The following is a 19,099-nucleotide window of genomic DNA, read 5'->3' on the forward strand; positions in this document are numbered from 1 at the left end:
TGAAAATAAAAAAATAATGATTGATACCAAATGCATACAAAAACAAGTTTATACTACCCTTAAGGTCACTGGTTTTGCACTTTTTTTCCCAAATCTATAGCCTTGTAGAAAATCAAAGAGAATGTCTTACACACTTTTAATGATTCAGTCATACTGAAAACATTTCAGTTTTGGTATCTTCCACCCTAAAAACGTTTAGGCTGCCTACAAGGGCGTAGGTTTGGTCTACCATTTCAGTCAAAAAGTGTTTCACACATCTCAAATATTGGTTAATTGTCATAGTTACCTGAAAAAATACACTTGTTGAATGATTTCAATGCAACTTTACTAAAAATGTCTGGTTTGCTGATTTAAGAGACACATTCAAAAATGATGAAAGAAACCATGAGGCCAGTAATCGCGCTGTTCTTCGCACTGATGGTGATGAGTGCACTAGTGTGCAGTAAGCAATTTAACTTTACTATCAGTCTGTTTCCTTTTGATGGAATCATCTCGGTTACATTAACAATTATACATTTTGTCTCCTGTTTTTGACTGCCATTGAATAGAAACTGTGTTGTGTACTCTTTCCAGATGTCTACGCTGGATGTGAGAATGGGAGGTGTTATCGGAAATGCACTAACGATGAATATATAGGCCATCGTTTATACTGTGGTGGTGGAAATGTGTAAGTTGAACATTGTAGACAGGTTTTCATACATTAACATTTTTGTCTGTTTACAGTGTAAAACATGTGACATAAAATCTTATTTCTCTTCTCAGATGCTGTGTTTAAAAAGGAGATTTAAAAAAGGATTTGGGCCACTGCGATCGCTGAACCGTGGTGAAAAACATTAACCTTTTAAGATGGACTTGTGGATCAAGCAATGTGCACAATTGTTGACAATATTTTTTATAATTTTTTTATAAATGCATTTATTTAACATACACAAGCTGTAATGGGCCTTCCCATAACAAATGAAGACTGGAACCAAATCAAAGCACTGTGGTGACTGCAACTCTGATATTTTGAAAAATGTGACCACTTTTAAACAGAGGCAGATACAAACTGCTAGACTAACACTCTGACAATAACAAGGGGAAACCGTGGTCGAGGTGCTACACCAACAGCCAACTGCATGGCCCTTTAATACACAAGATAGAAAATAGTAGCCAAGGAAACCGCCAACAGGAGTAGAGTATTAAACATATCAAGTATTCCCATGGTGTACAGTCACGACTCGATAAAAAACGTTTACTGAAATGGTGCTGATTATTGCTGGGAGTCAGTCGTTTGAGCAGCAATGGGCAACTTGTGTACCAAACAATTAGAGCACCCCTTTGTTGTTTTACAAATCCAGTAAAATGCAAGAGGAGGTGAAGATACACACATATCAACCTAAAACCGCACCTATCATTCGGTTAGTGAGTCAATTATTAGTATAAGCCAAGCCGATCATACTCTGAGTAATATTATTTTGCTGGGTGTTGAGGTGGAAGAACTCTGGACATCATTGGCCAGTAAGCATTACCACTCACAAGCCAAGGTTCCTGCAGCAGCTTTTGTTCCAGCCACGGTCCGACTGCTTGCCCCGGACGTTAGGGAGGAAAGAAGATACCACACCCTCAATTACATTCATAACATGGATATTTAACACTCCACTACGCTCAGGCTCTGGGTCTATCAAGGAGCTGGGCTAGAGTGCAGTAGTCTGAAAGTTGTGGGTTCAATTCCTGGCTTCCACCGTTGTGCCCTTGAGAAAGGCACTTAAAGCCAAGTTGCTCCGGGGACAATGTAATCCCTTGTCATATAGTTGACATATATAAGCCACTTTGGACAACAGTGTCTGCTAAAGGTAATGGTAGAAAACAGCAGATATTACAAGTATTACATGAACTAAAGATGACTAAAATCTTATGTAGAAGAAGAAACATTCACAAAAAATCCATCCATCCAAAAATGACCTTTGTTTTTGATAGCTGTTGAAAACGGCATGGAACTGACAGAGATGTTTTTGTTTATAAATACATAAAAAAAAAAAAAAAATAATAACATTATGCTGATACCTTTTGCTTTTCCCAAATACAATGTAGCCTACAGGTGTAAGTGACCTTTCATCAATCCAGTTGCAATGGATGAACTGTGATGAACTGCCCTACTTGTGATTGTTTAGAGATTTTAAAGGTTTTATAACAATGCTACATCTTCTTTGGCTATTCTACAATCTATTCATCTTTTCAGCACTAGTAGGCTACTTTCTGTGCAGCCGCACACACACACTCAGGCATGCCAAACAAGCATACACAAAAGTTTCAAGAGTGGGGGATGGAGTAAAATATGGAGACAAATTGAAGTGTCATTTATTTTCGCGGAACGGATGTACAGGACAGAGCGGCGGTCATATTTTGTACCGCTATGCGGTACATCTAGTTATTTTACGTTGTGGATATGGATATGGATTATGGGTTATTGAATGCAATTCAACACTGCTGTTTTCTGTTAACGTTAGCAATCGGTGAATAAGACTAGCAATCCTTCCTCAGGTTGCTAGCTAGCAATGCTATTTCTGATTATGCTTAAACTCGGCTTGCTATTTCTTTTAGCTATCAGAGATATAGTCAGGTAACGTTAGCCTATTAGCCTAGTTTGCTTTGCATTTCAGGACGCTTTTTTGCCGTTTGTTATCAATTATGATCAAACGATCTAATTGTGTAGTGAAAAAGTAACGCTACAAGTGACACTTTCACAACGTAATGAAATGATGAGTGGAAAACGGCTCTTGGTAAGGTGAACTTTGGAAAAACCCTACAACTGAACGTGATATGATTTTGCCAAATGAAACAGCTTTAGATAAGTTTAGTTGTTGGCGACATCTGTTGGTAAACTGCAATTAGAAAAAAAATCTAACTAAGAAATTATGAATGGTTGTTATTCCTTTGGTGGTGGTGGTGGTGGTTGGTTGGGGGGGGGGGCACCACCAAGCATTTGTGCTTAGGGCACCCAAATGGCTAGCGCTGGCCCTGGTCGCACACATAACGTCGCGGTGACCATTAGAAATACGTTCCCTCTTGGGGTCTTGGGGACGTGCTTTAGACGTCCTGAAAAAATGTCCGCGGGACGTAACGGAAACCCTACAGTACACAATGTCCGGGACGTCGCCGGGACTTCATTTTGTTTTCTGGGACCCTGTAGTTTCTTAGGACATTAGTATTTTCTGCTGCATTCATCTTATCAATTTTACAGTTTTTCCCAGTCACTTTGGATGCATTTCTCAAATCATCATTAACGTTTGCACAACAGTTAGTGCATTTCTCAAAACAATTAGTGCAAATTGCACCACATAATGGATTATCTGCAAAAGTGTGTATTTTGCTCAGCATGCTTAGTCTATGTCTCAAAAGCAAGTATACCAATGAAACTGTCAAGTGCAATCAAAATGACAAGTACTTATGCCATTGTTTGTCAAAATAGCCTAGTCAAACTGCTTTGTCTTGTTGTCAATATGACAATTTACTCTGTAAGTATTTTCTGATGAACAATGTGCAAGGCAGCACCGTTTTCTATGTGGCATAGCTATTTGAAAACTACAACGTTACACATTATTGTGTGTGTGAATGGGGTTGATTGCAAGAGAGTCAATTTGTTTACTGTTGAGACATTGTGGCAATATAAAGACAACAAAGGCTTTTACAGCATTGTGGAAATTAAAAATGACCAATATACAGTAAAATACCCCTTGCTCAGGGCTATGCACCACTGTACATCTGTCTGTCAGATCACAATATATGTACATATGCTAGACAGACTATGACAACTTGTATAACACGACTATGGCAGCTGGTACAACACTTTTGCATGGAATAACTCAAGCAGTGAAATAAGGCCAATGTGGATTATTCAGCATGGAACCAGTGCATTTTGACCAGCATGACATTAGCAATTGAAAATGTAGAAAACTGAAGACATTTGTACAAAATCCGCTGCATGGATGTACTAAAGCACTGCTGTTTGTTCAAGATGGAGAGAACTGCTTTAATGATGTGCACCATTCCAATTCTGATCTGAGAAATGCACCAAAGTGACTGAGAAAAACTGTGCCTTTGCCTACCCCCCACCACCAAAAAAAAAACTTAACAAACAATCAGAGATCTGCCTCCATGATTCACAGTAAGAAATATGACATTTTTGTTATAGGCCTTGTCTTCTCCAAACCTACCATTTATGGTTATGATCATAAAATTACATGTGGTCTCATCACTCCAAACAACTTTGCTCTTGAAGTTCTGAGCCCTAGGTGCTGTTTGGCATAAAAATACTGTTTTTGGCATAGGCAATGTAAAGGGTTTTGCAGCCCATTTTTGTTTAAGTGCCACTTTATGGTTGATCTTGAAACAGTCATGCCACTTTCTTACAGTGAAGCCACTGTTGGTCTGCCTGCCTTGGTATATCAATCGGGCCACTAATTCGTCACTTCTTTCTATCACTATCAGGCTTTGAAGACTACCGACTGCTATTTTCAAATCATTGGATGTATGCAGTTCAACTAAAGTTTCTCACAAATTGTTTGACAGCTCTTTTAGATATTTGTGTTTTCCTTGGGAATTTCCATGTTAAATAAATTTGTCTGCTCAAACAGACCCTGTATTTGTACACTTTGTGTTTGTTTTGTCGCTGTCGTTTGACAAATCTGGTAAAATCCTAGATGAGGCAACTTGTGTGTGGTAACAGCCTGAATGTTATCACAGAATTCTCAGATAAATACAGGAGCAACCTGTCCAAAGTCAGACATTTTCCTTAACCATTACTGAATAGCATCAACACCAAAAAGAGAAACCATGAGGCCAGTGATCGCGCTGTTCTTCGCACTGATGGTGATGAGTGCACTGGTGTGCAGTAAGTACAGTTTAACTTTATTATCAGTCTGTTTCCTTTTGATGGAATCACCTGGGCTCACATACACGTAACACATTGTTCTGCTGTGTTGTGTACTCTTTCTCTTTCCAGATGTCTATGCTGCATGTGAGAATGGGGGGTGTTACCGGAAATGCGACAAAAATCAACAAATTGACCATAATTCATACTGTGGTGGTGGAAATGTGTAAGTTGAATTTTGTTTATTAACATCTTTGGCTACTGTGTGCAACATGTGGCATGAAATCATGTTTCTCTTCTCAGATGCTGTGTTAACAAAGGAGATGGTGGCTGGTGAGGACTATGGAAGAATGTGAACTATTATGACTATTATGACTATCAAGCAGCATGATTATTAACACATTGATATTGTTTCTAATCAATAGTGGTCTGTTTAGAAATGACTTTGTTTGATGCAAATTTCATTAAAAAATGAATGGATTCCACATCAGTCAGTATGGTTGCATTCATTTCAAATATATTTTTAGATTAGGAAATGTATTTATTTCACACACATAAGCTGTGATTGGACTTTCCAAAACACTGAAAAATAGGTTGAAGCTACATGACTTAATTCCCAGAGGACTGGGGCCAAATTCAAGCACTGTGGTGACTGATACTCTGATATTTTTGCAAATGTGACCACCTTTAAACAGTGACAGATACAAACTGCTGGACCAACTAACACATTGACACAAGGGGGATCTGTGGTCAAACTGCTGCACCAACAGCTGTAAGCTGTATGGCCCTTTGCGCATTGGATCATTCCATGTAAATTCAGACAAAAGGGAAATGGTTGCTGCATATTTTGCTCAAAGTTTGTCTACAGACCTGTTCAATTCTAGTGCTTTCATAATGCAAAACTAGTGATATTGAGGGTCTTGTAAACTCTTTTTTCACATCCACATGTCAGTTGCACAGGAAGGAGGGGGAGGGAGTGCCGAGCTAGCTCTGTTTTGTTTGAACGTCAACAGAACAACGCCAACATCGCTTAGAGCACCTTTAATGTTGAACCAATATTTGAGGTCTCTGCCACAAATGCACATGAAGATATTAAGGATAAAATAAGGCGTGATTGCCTTTTGCAAATCTAAAAATGTCATGTAGGAAGATGAGAATCAATGTGGGAATAGCTCTTACAGTCATTTTGTGTATAAAGTTAGCCTGGGTGTTCCCATGCTGCCTTGCGCGCGATTTGATTCACGCTGCTAAGGCAGCCTGGAGACCATGGAGCAAATTTTCGCCTGAGATAGGGAACCAATCACAGAACAGGGGGGAAAGCAAGACGATGATGAGCTATGCACAGACGCATTTGATAGACATCCGTGGCACCCAATAAACGGATCTGGGCATTTTTTTCAAATACGAGAAAATGAACGTTTGGTTCCCAGACCACGTCTCATTGAGAAGTGGTGGCGCTAGCCAGGCTAGTATAAAGTGCTAATGATGTACCGTGTTTCATTCATACATAAATACACTTACTTGGTTACATTTTTCATTCTCCCTCATTTTCATTCTTGTCCCTGAGGCAAAAAGAAAATGATTGAAAAATGATTTTGACTTTATTTATTTATCTATGGTACAACATTGGTACTTTGTACTAATGCCCATACACTGAGCTACTTTCACATATTTTCAAGTGCCTACCCCACATATAATTTTAATTCTATGAAAATGACGAAAAACACAACCTTCCCCTTCTTAAAATCCATTATATGTAGACAACTCAATTATTGCTACAACATTATGAAAGCATAGTATGAAAATAAAAAAATAATGATTGATACCAAATGCATACAAAAACAAGTTTATACTACCCTTAAGGTCACTGGTTTTGCACTTTTTTTCCCAAATCTATAGCCTTGTAGAAAATCAAAGAGAATGTCTTACACACTTTTAATGATTCAGTCATACTGAAAACATTTCAGTTTTGGTATCTTCCACCCTAAAAACGTTTAGGCTGCCTACAAGGGCGTAGGTTTGGTCTACCATTTCAGTCAAAAAGTGTTTCACACATCTCAAATATTGGTTAATTGTCATAGTTACCTGAAAAAATACACTTGTTGAATGATTTCAATGCAACTTTACTAAAAATGTCTGGTTTGCTGATTTAAGAGACACATTCAAAAATGATGAAAGAAACCATGAGGCCAGTAATCGCGCTGTTCTTCGCACTGATGGTGATGAGTGCACTAGTGTGCAGTAAGCAATTTAACTTTACTATCAGTCTGTTTCCTTTTGATGGAATCATCTCGGTTACATTAACAATTATACATTTTGTCTCCTGTTTTTGACTGCCATTGAATAGAAACTGTGTTGTGTACTCTTTCCAGATGTCTACGCTGGATGTGAGAATGGGAGGTGTTATCGGAAATGCACTAACGATGAATATATAGGCCATCGTTTATACTGTGGTGGTGGAAATGTGTAAGTTGAACATTGTAGACAGGTTTTCATACATTAACATTTTTGTCTGTTTACAGTGTAAAACATGTGACATAAAATCTTATTTCTCTTCTCAGATGCTGTGTTTAAAAAGGAGATTTAAAAAAGGATTTGGGCCACTGCGATCGCTGAACCGTGGTGAAAAACATTAACCTTTTAAGATGGACTTGTGGATCAAGCAATGTGCACAATTGTTGACAATATTTTTTATAATTTTTTTATAAATGCATTTATTTAACATACACAAGCTGTAATGGGCCTTCCCATAACAAATGAAGACTGGAACCAAATCAAAGCACTGTGGTGACTGCAACTCTGATATTTTGAAAAATGTGACCACTTTTAAACAGAGGCAGATACAAACTGCTAGACTAACACTCTGACAATAACAAGGGGAAACCGTGGTCGAGGTGCTACACCAACAGCCAACTGCATGGCCCTTTAATACACAAGATAGAAAATAGTAGCCAAGGAAACCGCCAACAGGAGTAGAGTATTAAACATATCAAGTATTCCCATGGTGTACAGTCACGACTCGATAAAAAACGTTTACTGAAATGGTGCTGATTATTGCTGGGAGTCAGTCGTTTGAGCAGCAATGGGCAACTTGTGTACCAAACAATTAGAGCACCCCTTTGTTGTTTTACAAATCCAGTAAAATGCAAGAGGAGGTGAAGATACACACATATCAACCTAAAACCGCACCTATCATTCGGTTAGTGAGTCAATTATTAGTATAAGCCAAGCCGATCATACTCTGAGTAATATTATTTTGCTGGGTGTTGAGGTGGAAGAACTCTGGACATCATTGGCCAGTAAGCATTACCACTCACAAGCCAAGGTTCCTGCAGCAGCTTTTGTTCCAGCCACGGTCCGACTGCTTGCCCCGGACGTTAGGGAGGAAAGAAGATACCACACCCTCAATTACATTCATAACATGGATATTTAACACTCCACTACGCTCAGGCTCTGGGTCTATCAAGGAGCTGGGCTAGAGTGCAGTAGTCTGAAAGTTGTGGGTTCAATTCCTGGCTTCCACCGTTGTGCCCTTGAGAAAGGCACTTAAAGCCAAGTTGCTCCGGGGACAATGTAATCCCTTGTCATATAGTTGACATATATAAGCCACTTTGGACAACAGTGTCTGCTAAAGGTAATGGTAGAAAACAGCAGATATTACAAGTATTACATGAACTAAAGATGACTAAAATCTTATGTAGAAGAAGAAACATTCACAAAAAATCCATCCATCCAAAAATGACCTTTGTTTTTGATAGCTGTTGAAAACGGCATGGAACTGACAGAGATGTTTTTGTTTATAAATACATAAAAAAATAAATAAATAAATAACATTATGCTGATACCTTTTGCTTTTCCCAAATACAATGTAGCCTACAGGTGTAAGTGACCTTTCATCAATCCAGTTGCAATGGATGAACTGTGATGAACTGCCCTACTTGTGATTGTTTAGAGATTTTAAAGGTTTTATAACAATGCTACATCTTTGGCTATTCTACAATCTATTCATCTTTTCAGCACTAGTAGGCTACTTTCTGTGCAGCCGCACACACACACTCAGGCATGCCAAACAAGCATACACAAAAGTTTCAAGAGTGGGGGATGGAGTAAAATATGGAGACAGATTGAAGTGTCATTTATTTTCGCGGAACGGATGTACAGGACTGAGCGGCGGTCATATTTTGTACCGCTATGCGGTACATCTAGTTATTTTACGTTGTGGATATGGATATGGATTATGGGTTATTGAATGCAATTCAACACTGCTGTTTTCTGTTAACGTTAGCAATCGGTGAATAAGACTAGCAATCCTTCCTCAGGTTGCTAGCTAGCAATGCTATTTCTGATTATGCTTAAACTCGGCTTGCTATTTCTTTTAGCTATCAGAGATATAGTCAGGTAACGTTAGCCTATTAGCCTAGTTTGCTTTGCATTTCAGGACGCTTTTTTGCCGTTTGTTATCAATTATGATCAAACGATCTAATTGTGTAGTGAAAAAGTAACGCTACAAGTGACACTTTCACAACGTAATGAAATGATGAGTGGAAAACGGCTCTTGGTAAGGTGAACTTTGGAAAAACCCTACAACTGAACGTGATATGATTTTGCCAAATGAAACAGCTTTAGATAAGTTTAGTTGTTGGCGACATCTGTTGGTAAACTGCAATTAGAAAAAAAATCTAACTAAGAAATTATTAATGGTTGTTATTCCTTTGGTGGTGGTGGTGGTTGGTTGGGGGGGGGGGGGCACCACCAAGCATTTGTGCTTAGGGCACCCAAATGGCTAGCGCTGGCCCTGGTCGCACACATAACGTCGCGGTGACCATTAGAAATACGTTCCCTCTTGGGGTCTTGGGGACGTGCTTTAGACGTCCTGAAAAAATGTCCGCGGGACGTAACGGAAACCCTACAGTACACAATGTCCGGGACGTCGCCGGGACTTCATTTTGTTTTCTGGGACCCTGTAGTTTCTTAGGACATTAGTATTTTCTGCTGCATTCATCTTATCAATTTTACAGTTTTTCCCAGTCACTTTGGATGCATTTCTCAAATCATCATTAACGTTTGCACAACAGTTAGTGCATTTCTCAAAACAATTAGTGCAAATTGCACCACATAATGGATTATCTGCAAAAGTGTGTATTTTGCTCAGCATGCTTAGTCTATGTCTCAAAAGCAAGTATACCAATGAAACTGTCAAGTGCAATCAAAATGACAAGTACTTATGCCATTGTTTGTCAAAATAGCCTAGTCAAACTGCTTTGTCTTGTTGTCAATATGACAATTTACTCTGTAAGTATTTTCTGATGAACAATGTGCAAGGCAGCACCGTTTTCTATGTGGCATAGCTATTTGAAAACTACAACGTTACACATTATTGTGTGTGTGAATGGGGTTGATTGCAAGAGAGTCAATTTGTTTACTGTTGAGACATTGTGGCAATATAAAGACAACAAAGGCTTTTACAGCATTGTGGAAATTAAAAATGACCAATATACAGTAAAATACCCCTTGCTCAGGGCTATGCACCACTGTACATCTGTCTGTCAGATCACAATATATGTACATATGCTAGACAGACTATGACAGCTTGTATAACACGACTATGGCAGCTGGTACAACACTTTTGCATGGAATAACTCAAGCAGTGAAATAAGGCCAATGTGGATTATTCAGCATGGAACCAGTGCATTTTGACCAGCATGACATTAGCAATTGAAAATGTAGAAAACTGAAGACATTTGTACAAAATCCGCTGCATGGATGTACTAAAGCACTGCTGTTTGTTCAAGATGGAGAGAACTGCTTTAATGATGTGCACCATTCCAATTCTGATCTGAGAAATGCACCAAAGTGACTGAGAAAAACTGTGCCTTTGCCTACCCCCCACCACCAAAAAAAAAACTTAACAAACAATCAGAGATCTGCCTCCATGATTCACAGTAAGAAATATGACATTTTTGTTATAGGCCTTGTTAATCTCTTCTCCAAACCTACCATTTATGGTTATGATCATAAAATTACATGTGGTCTCATCACTCCAAACAACTTTGCTCTTGAAGTTCGGAGCCCTAGGTGCTGTTTGGCATAAAAATGCTGTTTTTGGCATAGGCAATGTAAAGGGTTTTGCAGCCCGTTTTTGTTTAAGTGCCACTTTATGGTTGATCTTGAAACAGTCATGCCACTTTCTTACAGTGAAGCCACTGTTGGTCTGCCTGCCTTGGTATATCAATCGGGCCACTAATTCGTCACTTCTTTCTATCACTATCAGGCTTTGAAGACTACCGACTGCTATTTTCAAATCATTGGATGTATGCAGTTCAACTAAAGTTTCTCACAAATTGTTTGACAGCTCTTTTAGATATTTGTGTTTTCCTTGGGAATTTCCATGTTAAATAAATTTGTCTGCTCAAACAGACCCTGTATTTGTACACTTTGTGTTTGTTTTGTCGCTGTCGTTTGACAAATCCGGTAAAATCCTAGATGAGGCAACTTGTGTGTGGTAACAGCCTGAATGTTATCACAGAATTCTCAGATAAATACAGGAGCAACCTGTCCAAAGTCAGACATTTTCCTTAACCATTACTGAATAGCATCAACACCAAAAAGAGAAACCATGAGGCCAGTGATCGCGCTGTTCTTCGCACTGATGATGATGAGTGCACTGGTGTGCAGTAAGTACAGTTTAACTTTATTATCAGTCTGTTTCCTTTTGATGGAATCACCTGGGCTCACATACACGTAACACATTGTTCTGCTGTGTTGTGTACTCTTTCTCTTTCCAGATGTCTATGCTGCATGTGAGAATGGGGGGTGTTACCGGAAATGCGAAAAAAATCAACAAATTGACCATAATTCATACTGTGGTGGTGGAAATGTGTAAGTTGAATTTTGTTTATTAACATCTTTGGCTACTGTGTGCAACATGTGGCATGAAATCATGTTTCTCTTCTCAGATGCTGTGTTAACAAAGGAGATGGTGGCTGGTGAGGACTATGGAAGAATGTGAACTATTATGACTATTATGACTATCAAGCAGCATGATTATTAACACATTGATATTGTTTCTAATCAATAGTGGTCTGTTTAGAAATGACTTTGTTTGATGCAAATTTCATTAAAAAATGAATGGATTCCACATCAGTCAGTATGGTTGCATTCATTTCAAATATATTTTTAGATTAGGAAATGTATTTATTTCACACACATAAGCTGTGATTGGACTTTCCAAAACACTGAAAAATAGGTTGAAGCTACATGACTTAATTCCCAGAGGACTGGGGCCAAATTCAAGCACTGTGGTGACTGATACTCTGATATTTTTGCAAATGTGACCACCTTTAAACAGTGACAGATACAAACTGCTGGACCAACTAACACATTGACACAAGGGGGATCTGTGGTCAAACTGCTGCACCAACAGCCGGCTGTATGGCCCTTTGCGCATTGGATCATTCCATGTAAATTCAGACAAAAGGGAAATGGTTGCTGCATATTTTGCTCAAAGTTTGTCTACAGACCTGTTCAATTCTAGTGCTTTCATAATGCAAAACTAGTGATATTGAGGGTCTTGTAAACTCTTTTTTCACATCCACATGTCAGTTGCACAGGAAGGAGGGGGAGGGAGTGCCGAGCTAGCTCTGTTTTGTTTGAACGTCAACAGAACAACGCCAACATCGCTTAGAGCACCTTTAATGTTGAACCAATATTTGAGGTCTCTGCCACAAATGCACATGAAGATATTAAGGATAAAATAAGGCGTGATTGCCTTTTGCAAATCTAAAAATGTCATGTAGGAAGATGAGAATCAATGTGGGAATAGCTCTTACAGTCATTTTGTGTATAAAGTTAGCCTGGGTGTTCCCATGCTGCCTTGCGCGCGATTTGATTCACGCTGCTAAGGCAGCCTGGAGACCATGGAGCAAATTTTCGCCTGAGATAGGGAACCAATCACAGAACAGGGGGGAAAGCAAGACGATGATGAGCTATGCACAGACGCATTTGATAGACATCCGTGGCACCCAATAAACGGATCTGGGCATTTTTTTCAAATACGAGAAAATGAACGTTTGGTTCCCAGACCACGTCTCATTGAGAAGTGGTGGCGCTAGCCAGGCTAGTATAAAGTGCTAATGATGTACCGTGTTTCATTCATACATAAATACACTTACTTGGTTACATTTTTCATTCTCCCTCATTTTCATTCTTGTCCCTGAGGCAAAAAGAAAATGATTGAAAAATGATTTTGACTTTATTTATTTATCTATGGTACAACATTGGTACTTTGTACTAATGCCCATACACTGAGCTACTTTCACATATTTTCAAGTGCCTACCCCACATATAATTTTAATTCTATGAAAATGACGAAAAACACAACCTTCCCCTTCTTAAAATCCATTATATGTAGACAACTCAATTATTGCTACAACATTATGAAAGCATAGTATGAAAATAAAAAAATAATGATTGATACCAAATGCATACAAAAACAAGTTTATACTACCCTTAAGGTCACTGGTTTTGCACTTTTTTTCCCAAATCTATAGCCTTGTAGAAAATCAAAGAGAATGTCTTACACACTTTTAATGATTCAGTCATACTGAAAACATTTCAGTTTTGGTGTCTTCCACCCTAAAAAAGTTTAGGCTGCCTACAAGGGCGTAGGTTTGGTCTACCATTTCAGTCAAAAAGTGTTTCACACATCTCAAATATTGGTTAATTGTCATAGTTACCTGAAAAAATACACTTGTTGAATGATTTCAATGCAACTTTACTAAAAATGTCTGGTTTGCTGATTTAAGAGACACATTCAAAAATGATGAAAGAAACCATGAGGCCAGTAATCGCGCTGTTCTTCGCACTGATGGTGATGAGTGCACTAGTGTGCAGTAAGCAATTTAACTTTACTATCAGTCTGTTTCCTTTTGATGGAATCATCTCGGTTACATTAACAATTATACATTTTGTCTCCTGTTTTTGACTGCCATTGAATAGAAACTGTGTTGTGTACTCTTTCCAGATGTCTACGCTGGATGTGAGAATGGGAGGTGTTATCGGAAATGCACTAACGATGAATATATAGGCCATCGTTTATACTGTGGTGGTGGAAATGTGTAAGTTGAACATTGTAGACAGGTTTTCATACATTAACATTTTTGTCTATTTACAGTGTAAAACATGTGACATAAAATCTTATTTCTCTTCTCAGATGCTGTGTTTAAAAAGGAGATTTAAAAAAGGATTTGGGCCACTGCGATCGCTGAACCGTGGTGAAAAACATTAACCTTTTAAGATGGACTTTGTGGATCAAGCAATGTGCACAATTGTTGACAATATTTTTTATAATTTTTTTATAAATGCATTTATTTAACATACACAAGCTGTAATGGGCCTTCCCATAACAAATGAAGACTGGAACCAAATCAAAGCACTGTGGTGACTGCAACTCTGATATTTTGAAAAATGTGACCACTTTTAAACAGAGGCAGATACAAACTGCTAGACTAACACTCTGACAATAACAAGGGGAAACCGTGGTCGAGGTGCTACACCAACAGCCAACTGCATGGCCCTTTAATACACAAGATAGAAAACAGTAGCCAAGGAAACCGCCAACAGGAGTAGAGTATTAAACATATCAAGTATTCCCATGGTGTACAGTCACGACTCGATAAAAAACGTTTACTGAAATGGTGCTGATTATTGCTGGGAGTCAGTCGTTTGAGCAGCAATGGGCAACTTGTGTACCAAACAATTAGAGCACCCCTTTGTTGTTTTACAAATCCAGTAAAATGCAAGAGGAGGTGAAGATACACACATATCAACCTAAAACCGCACCTATCATTCGGTTAGTGAGTCAATTATTAGTATAAGCCAAGCCGATCATACTCTGAGTAATATTATTTTGCTGGGTGTTGAGGTGGAAGAACTCTGGACATCATTGGCCAGTAAGCATTACCACTCACAAGCCAAGGTTCCGCAGCAGCTTTTGTTCCAGCCACGGTCCGACTGCTTGCCCCGGACGTTAGGGAGGAAAGAAGATACCACACCCTCAATTACATTCATAACATGGATATTTAACACTCCACTACGCTCAGGCTCTGGGTCTATCAAGGAGCTGGGCTAGAGTGCAGTAGTCTGAAAGTTGTGGGTTCAATTCCTGGCTTCCACCGTTGTGCCCTTGAGAAAGGCACTTAAAGCCAAGTTGCTCCGGGGACAATGTAATCCCTTGTCATATAGTTGACATATATAAGCCACTTTGGACAACAGTGTCTGCTAAAGGTAATGGTAGAAAACAGCAGATATTACAAGTATTACATGAACTAAAGATGACTAAAATCTTATGTAGAAGAAGAAACATTCACAAAAAATCCATCCATCCAAAAATGACCTTTGTTTTTGATAGCTGTTGAAAACGGCATGGAACTGACAGAGATGTTTTTGTTTATAAATACATAAAAAAAAAAAAAAAAAAATAACATTATGCTGATACCTTTTGCTTTTCCCAAATACAATGTAGCCTACAGGTGTAAGTGACCTTTCATCAATCCAGTTGCAATGGATGAACTGTGATGAACTGCCCTACTTGTGATTGTTTAGAGATTTTAAAGGTTTTATAACAATGCTACATCTTTGGCTATTCTACAATCTATTCATCTTTTCAGCACTAGTAGGCTACTTTCTGTGCAGCCGCACACACACACTCAGGCATGCCAAACAAGCATACACAAAAGTTTCAAGAGTGGGGGATGGAGTAAAATATGGAGACAAATTGAAGTGTCATTTATTTTCGCGGAACGGATGTACAGGACAGAGCGGCGGTCATATTTTGTACCGCTATGCGGTACATCTAGTTATTTTACGTTGTGGATATGGATATGGATTATGGGTTATTGAATGCAATTCAACACTGCTGTTTTCTGTTAACGTTAGCAATCGGTGAATAAGACTAGCAATCCTTCCTCAGGTTGCTAGCTAGCAATGCTATTTCTGATTATGCTTAAACTCGGCTTGCTATTTCTTTTAGCTATCAGAGATATAGTCAGGTAACGTTAGCCTATTAGCCTAGTTTGCTTTGCATTTCAGGACGCTTTTTTGGCGTTTGTTATCAATTATGATCAAACGATCTAATTGTGTAGTGAAAAAGTAACGCTACAAGTGACACTTTCACAACGTAATGAAATGATGAGTGGAAAACGGCTCTTGGTAAGGTGAACTTTGGAAAAACCCTACAACTGAACGTGATATGATTTTGCCAAATGAAACAGCTTTAGATAAGTTTAGTTGTTGGCGACATCTGTTGGTAAACTGCAATTAGAAAAAAAATCTAACTAAGAAATTATGAATGGTTGTTATTCCTTTGGTGGTGGTGGTGGTTGGTTGGGGGGGGGGGGGCACCACCAAGCATTTGTGCTTAGGGCACCCAAATGGCTAGCGCTGGCCCTGGTCGCACACATAACGTCGCGGTGACCATTAGAAATACGTTCCCTCTTGGGGTCTTGGGGACGTGCTTTAGACGTCCTGAAAAAATGTCCGCGGGACGTAACGGAAACCCTACAGTACACAATGTCCGGGACGTCGCCGGGACTTCATTTTGTTTTCTGGGACCCTGTAGTTTCTTAGGACATTAGTATTTTCTGCTGCATTCATCTTATCAATTTTACAGTTTTTCCCAGTCACTTTGGATGCATTTCTCAAATCATCATTAACGTTTGCACAACAGTTAGTGCATTTCTCAAAACAATTAGTGCAAATTGCACCACATAATGGATTATCTGCAAAAGTGTGTATTTTGCTCAGCATGCTTAGTCTATGTCTCAAAAGCAAGTATACCAATGAAACTGTCAAGTGCAATCAAAATGACAAGTACTTATGCCATTGTTTGTCAAAATAGCCTAGTCAAACTGCTTTGTCTTGTTGTCAATATGACAATTTACTCTGTAAGTATTTTCTGATGAACAATGTGCAAGGCAGCACCGTTTTCTATGTGGCATAGCTATTTGAAAACTACAACGTTACACATTATTGTGTGTGTGAATGGGGTTGATTGCAAGAGAGTCAATTTGTTTACTGTTGAGACATTGTGGCAATATAAAGACAACAAAGGCTTTTACAGCATTGTGGAAATTAAAAATGACCAATATACAGTAAAATACCCCTTGCTCAGGGCTATGCACCACTGTACATCTGTCTGTCAGATCACAATATATGTACATATGCTAGACAGACTATGACAACTTGTATAACACGACTATGGCAGCTGGTACAACACTTTTGCATGGAATAACTCAAGCAGTGAAATAAGGCCAATGTGGATTATTCAGCATGGAACCAGTGCATTTTGACCAGCATGACATTAGCAATTGAAAATGTAGAAAACTGAAGACATTTGTACAAAATCCGCTGCATGGATGTACTAAAGCACTGCTGTTTGTTCAAGATGGAGAGAACTGCTTTAATGATGTGCACCATTCCAATTCTGATCTGAGAAATGCATCAAAGTGACTGAGAAAAACTGTGCCTTTGCCTACCCCCCACCACCAAAAAAAAAACTTAACAAACAATCAGAGATCTGCCTCCATGATTCACAGTAAGAAATATGACATTTTTGTTATAGGCCTTGTTAATCTCTTCTCCAAACCTACCATTTATGGTTATGATCATAAAATGACATGTGGTCTCATCACTCCAAACAACTTTGCTCTTGAAGTTCGGAGCCCTAGGTGCTGTTTGGCATAAAAATGCTGTTTTTGGCATAGGCAATGTAAAGGGTTTTGCAGCCCATTTTTGTTTAAGTGCCACTTTATGGTTGATCTTGAAACAGTCATGCCACTTTCTTACAGTGAAGCCACTGTTGGTCTGCCTGCCTTGGTATATCAATCGGGCCACTAATTCGTCACTTCTTTCTATCACTATCAGGCTTTGAAGACTACCGACTGCTATTTTCAAATCATTGGATGTATGCAGTTCAACTAAAGTTTCTCACAAATTGTTTGACAGCTCTTTTAGATATTTGTGTTTTCCTTGGGAATTTCCATGTTAAATAAATTTGTCTGCTCAAACAGACCCTGTATTTGTACACTTTGTGTTTGTTTTGTCGCTGTCGTTTGACAAATCCGGTAAAATCCTAGATGAGGCAACTTGTGTGTGGTAACAGCCTGAATGTTATCACAGAATTCTCAGATAAATACAGGAGCAACCTGTCCAAAGTCAGACATTTTCCTTAACCATTACTGAATAGCATCAACACCAAAAAGAGAAACCATGAGGCCAGTGATCGCGCTGTTCTTCGCACTGATGATGATGAGTGCACTGGTGTGCAGTAAGTACAGTTTAACTTTATTATCAGTCTGTTTCCTTTTGATGGAATCACCTGGGCTCACATACACGTAACACATTGTTCTGCTGTGTTGTGTACTCTTTCTCTTTCCAGATGTCTATGCTGCATGTGAGAATGGGGGGTGTTACCGGAAATGCGAAAAAAATCAACAAATTGACCATAATTCATACTGTGGTGGTGGAAATGTGTAAGTTGAATTTTGTTTATTAACATCTTTGGCTACTGTGTGCAACATGTGGCATGAAATCATGTTTCTCTTCTCAGATGCTGTGTTAACAAAGGAGATGGTGGCTGGTGAGGACTATGGAAGAATGTGAACTATTATGACTATTATGACTATCAAGCAGCATGATTATTAACACATTGATATTGTTTCTAATCAATAGTGGTCTGTTTAGAAATGACTTTGTTTGATGCAAATTTCATTAAAAAATGAATGGATTCCACATCAGTCAGTATGGTTGCATTCATTTCAAATATATTTTTAGATTAGGAAATGTATTTATTTCACACACATAAGCTGTGATTGGACTTTCCAAAACACTGAAAAATAGGTTGAAGCTACATGACTTAATTCCCAGAGGACTGGGGCCAAATTCAAGCACTGTGGTGACTGATACTCTGATATTTTTGCAAATGTGACCACCTTTAAACAGTGACAGATACAAACTGCTGGACCAACTAACACATTGACACAAGGGGGATCTGTGGTCAAACTGCTGCACCAACAGCCGGCTGTATGGCCCTTTGCGCATTGGATCATTCCATGTAAATTCAGACAAAAGGGAAATGGTTGCTGCATATTTTGCTCAAAGTTTGTCTACAGACCTGTTCAATTCTAGTGCTTTCATAATGCAAAACTAGTGATATTGAGGGTCTTGTAAACTCTTTTTTCACATCCACAT

The 19,099-nt window shown here is 38.8% G+C and overlaps 5 long non-coding RNA genes across 5 annotated transcripts; all 5 read left to right on the forward strand.

The window, feature by feature from the left end:
- The first annotated feature begins 587 nt into the window (after positions 1 to 587).
- LOC121708857 lies at positions 588 to 5,337 on the forward strand. Its single transcript, XR_006031784.1, has 4 exons — positions 588 to 601; positions 4,762 to 4,873; positions 4,985 to 5,078; positions 5,156 to 5,337. It is a non-coding gene; the product is annotated as an uncharacterized LOC121708857 (long non-coding RNA).
- An 861-nt stretch (positions 5,338 to 6,198) lies between these two features.
- Positions 6,199 to 8,076, forward strand: LOC121708859. The gene is made up of 3 exons (XR_006031785.1): positions 6,199 to 7,093; positions 7,225 to 7,318; positions 7,414 to 8,076. It is a non-coding gene; the product is annotated as an uncharacterized LOC121708859 (long non-coding RNA).
- A 3,288-nt stretch (positions 8,077 to 11,364) lies between these two features.
- LOC121708856 lies at positions 11,365 to 11,990 on the forward strand. Its single transcript, XR_006031783.1, has 3 exons — positions 11,365 to 11,526; positions 11,638 to 11,731; positions 11,809 to 11,990. It is a non-coding gene; the product is annotated as an uncharacterized LOC121708856 (long non-coding RNA).
- An 858-nt stretch (positions 11,991 to 12,848) lies between these two features.
- LOC121708861 lies at positions 12,849 to 14,727 on the forward strand. The gene is made up of 3 exons (XR_006031787.1): positions 12,849 to 13,743; positions 13,875 to 13,968; positions 14,064 to 14,727. It is a non-coding gene; the product is annotated as an uncharacterized LOC121708861 (long non-coding RNA).
- Positions 14,728 to 18,014: 3,287 nt separating this feature from the next.
- LOC121708860 lies at positions 18,015 to 18,640 on the forward strand. The gene is made up of 3 exons (XR_006031786.1): positions 18,015 to 18,176; positions 18,288 to 18,381; positions 18,459 to 18,640. It is a non-coding gene; the product is annotated as an uncharacterized LOC121708860 (long non-coding RNA).
- The last annotated feature ends 459 nt before the right edge of the window (positions 18,641 to 19,099 follow it).

Source organism: Alosa sapidissima, chromosome 5, assembly GCF_018492685.1.
Source record: "Alosa sapidissima isolate fAloSap1 chromosome 5, fAloSap1.pri, whole genome shotgun sequence".
NCBI classification, from domain to species: Eukaryota; Metazoa; Chordata; class Actinopteri; order Clupeiformes; family Clupeidae; genus Alosa; species Alosa sapidissima.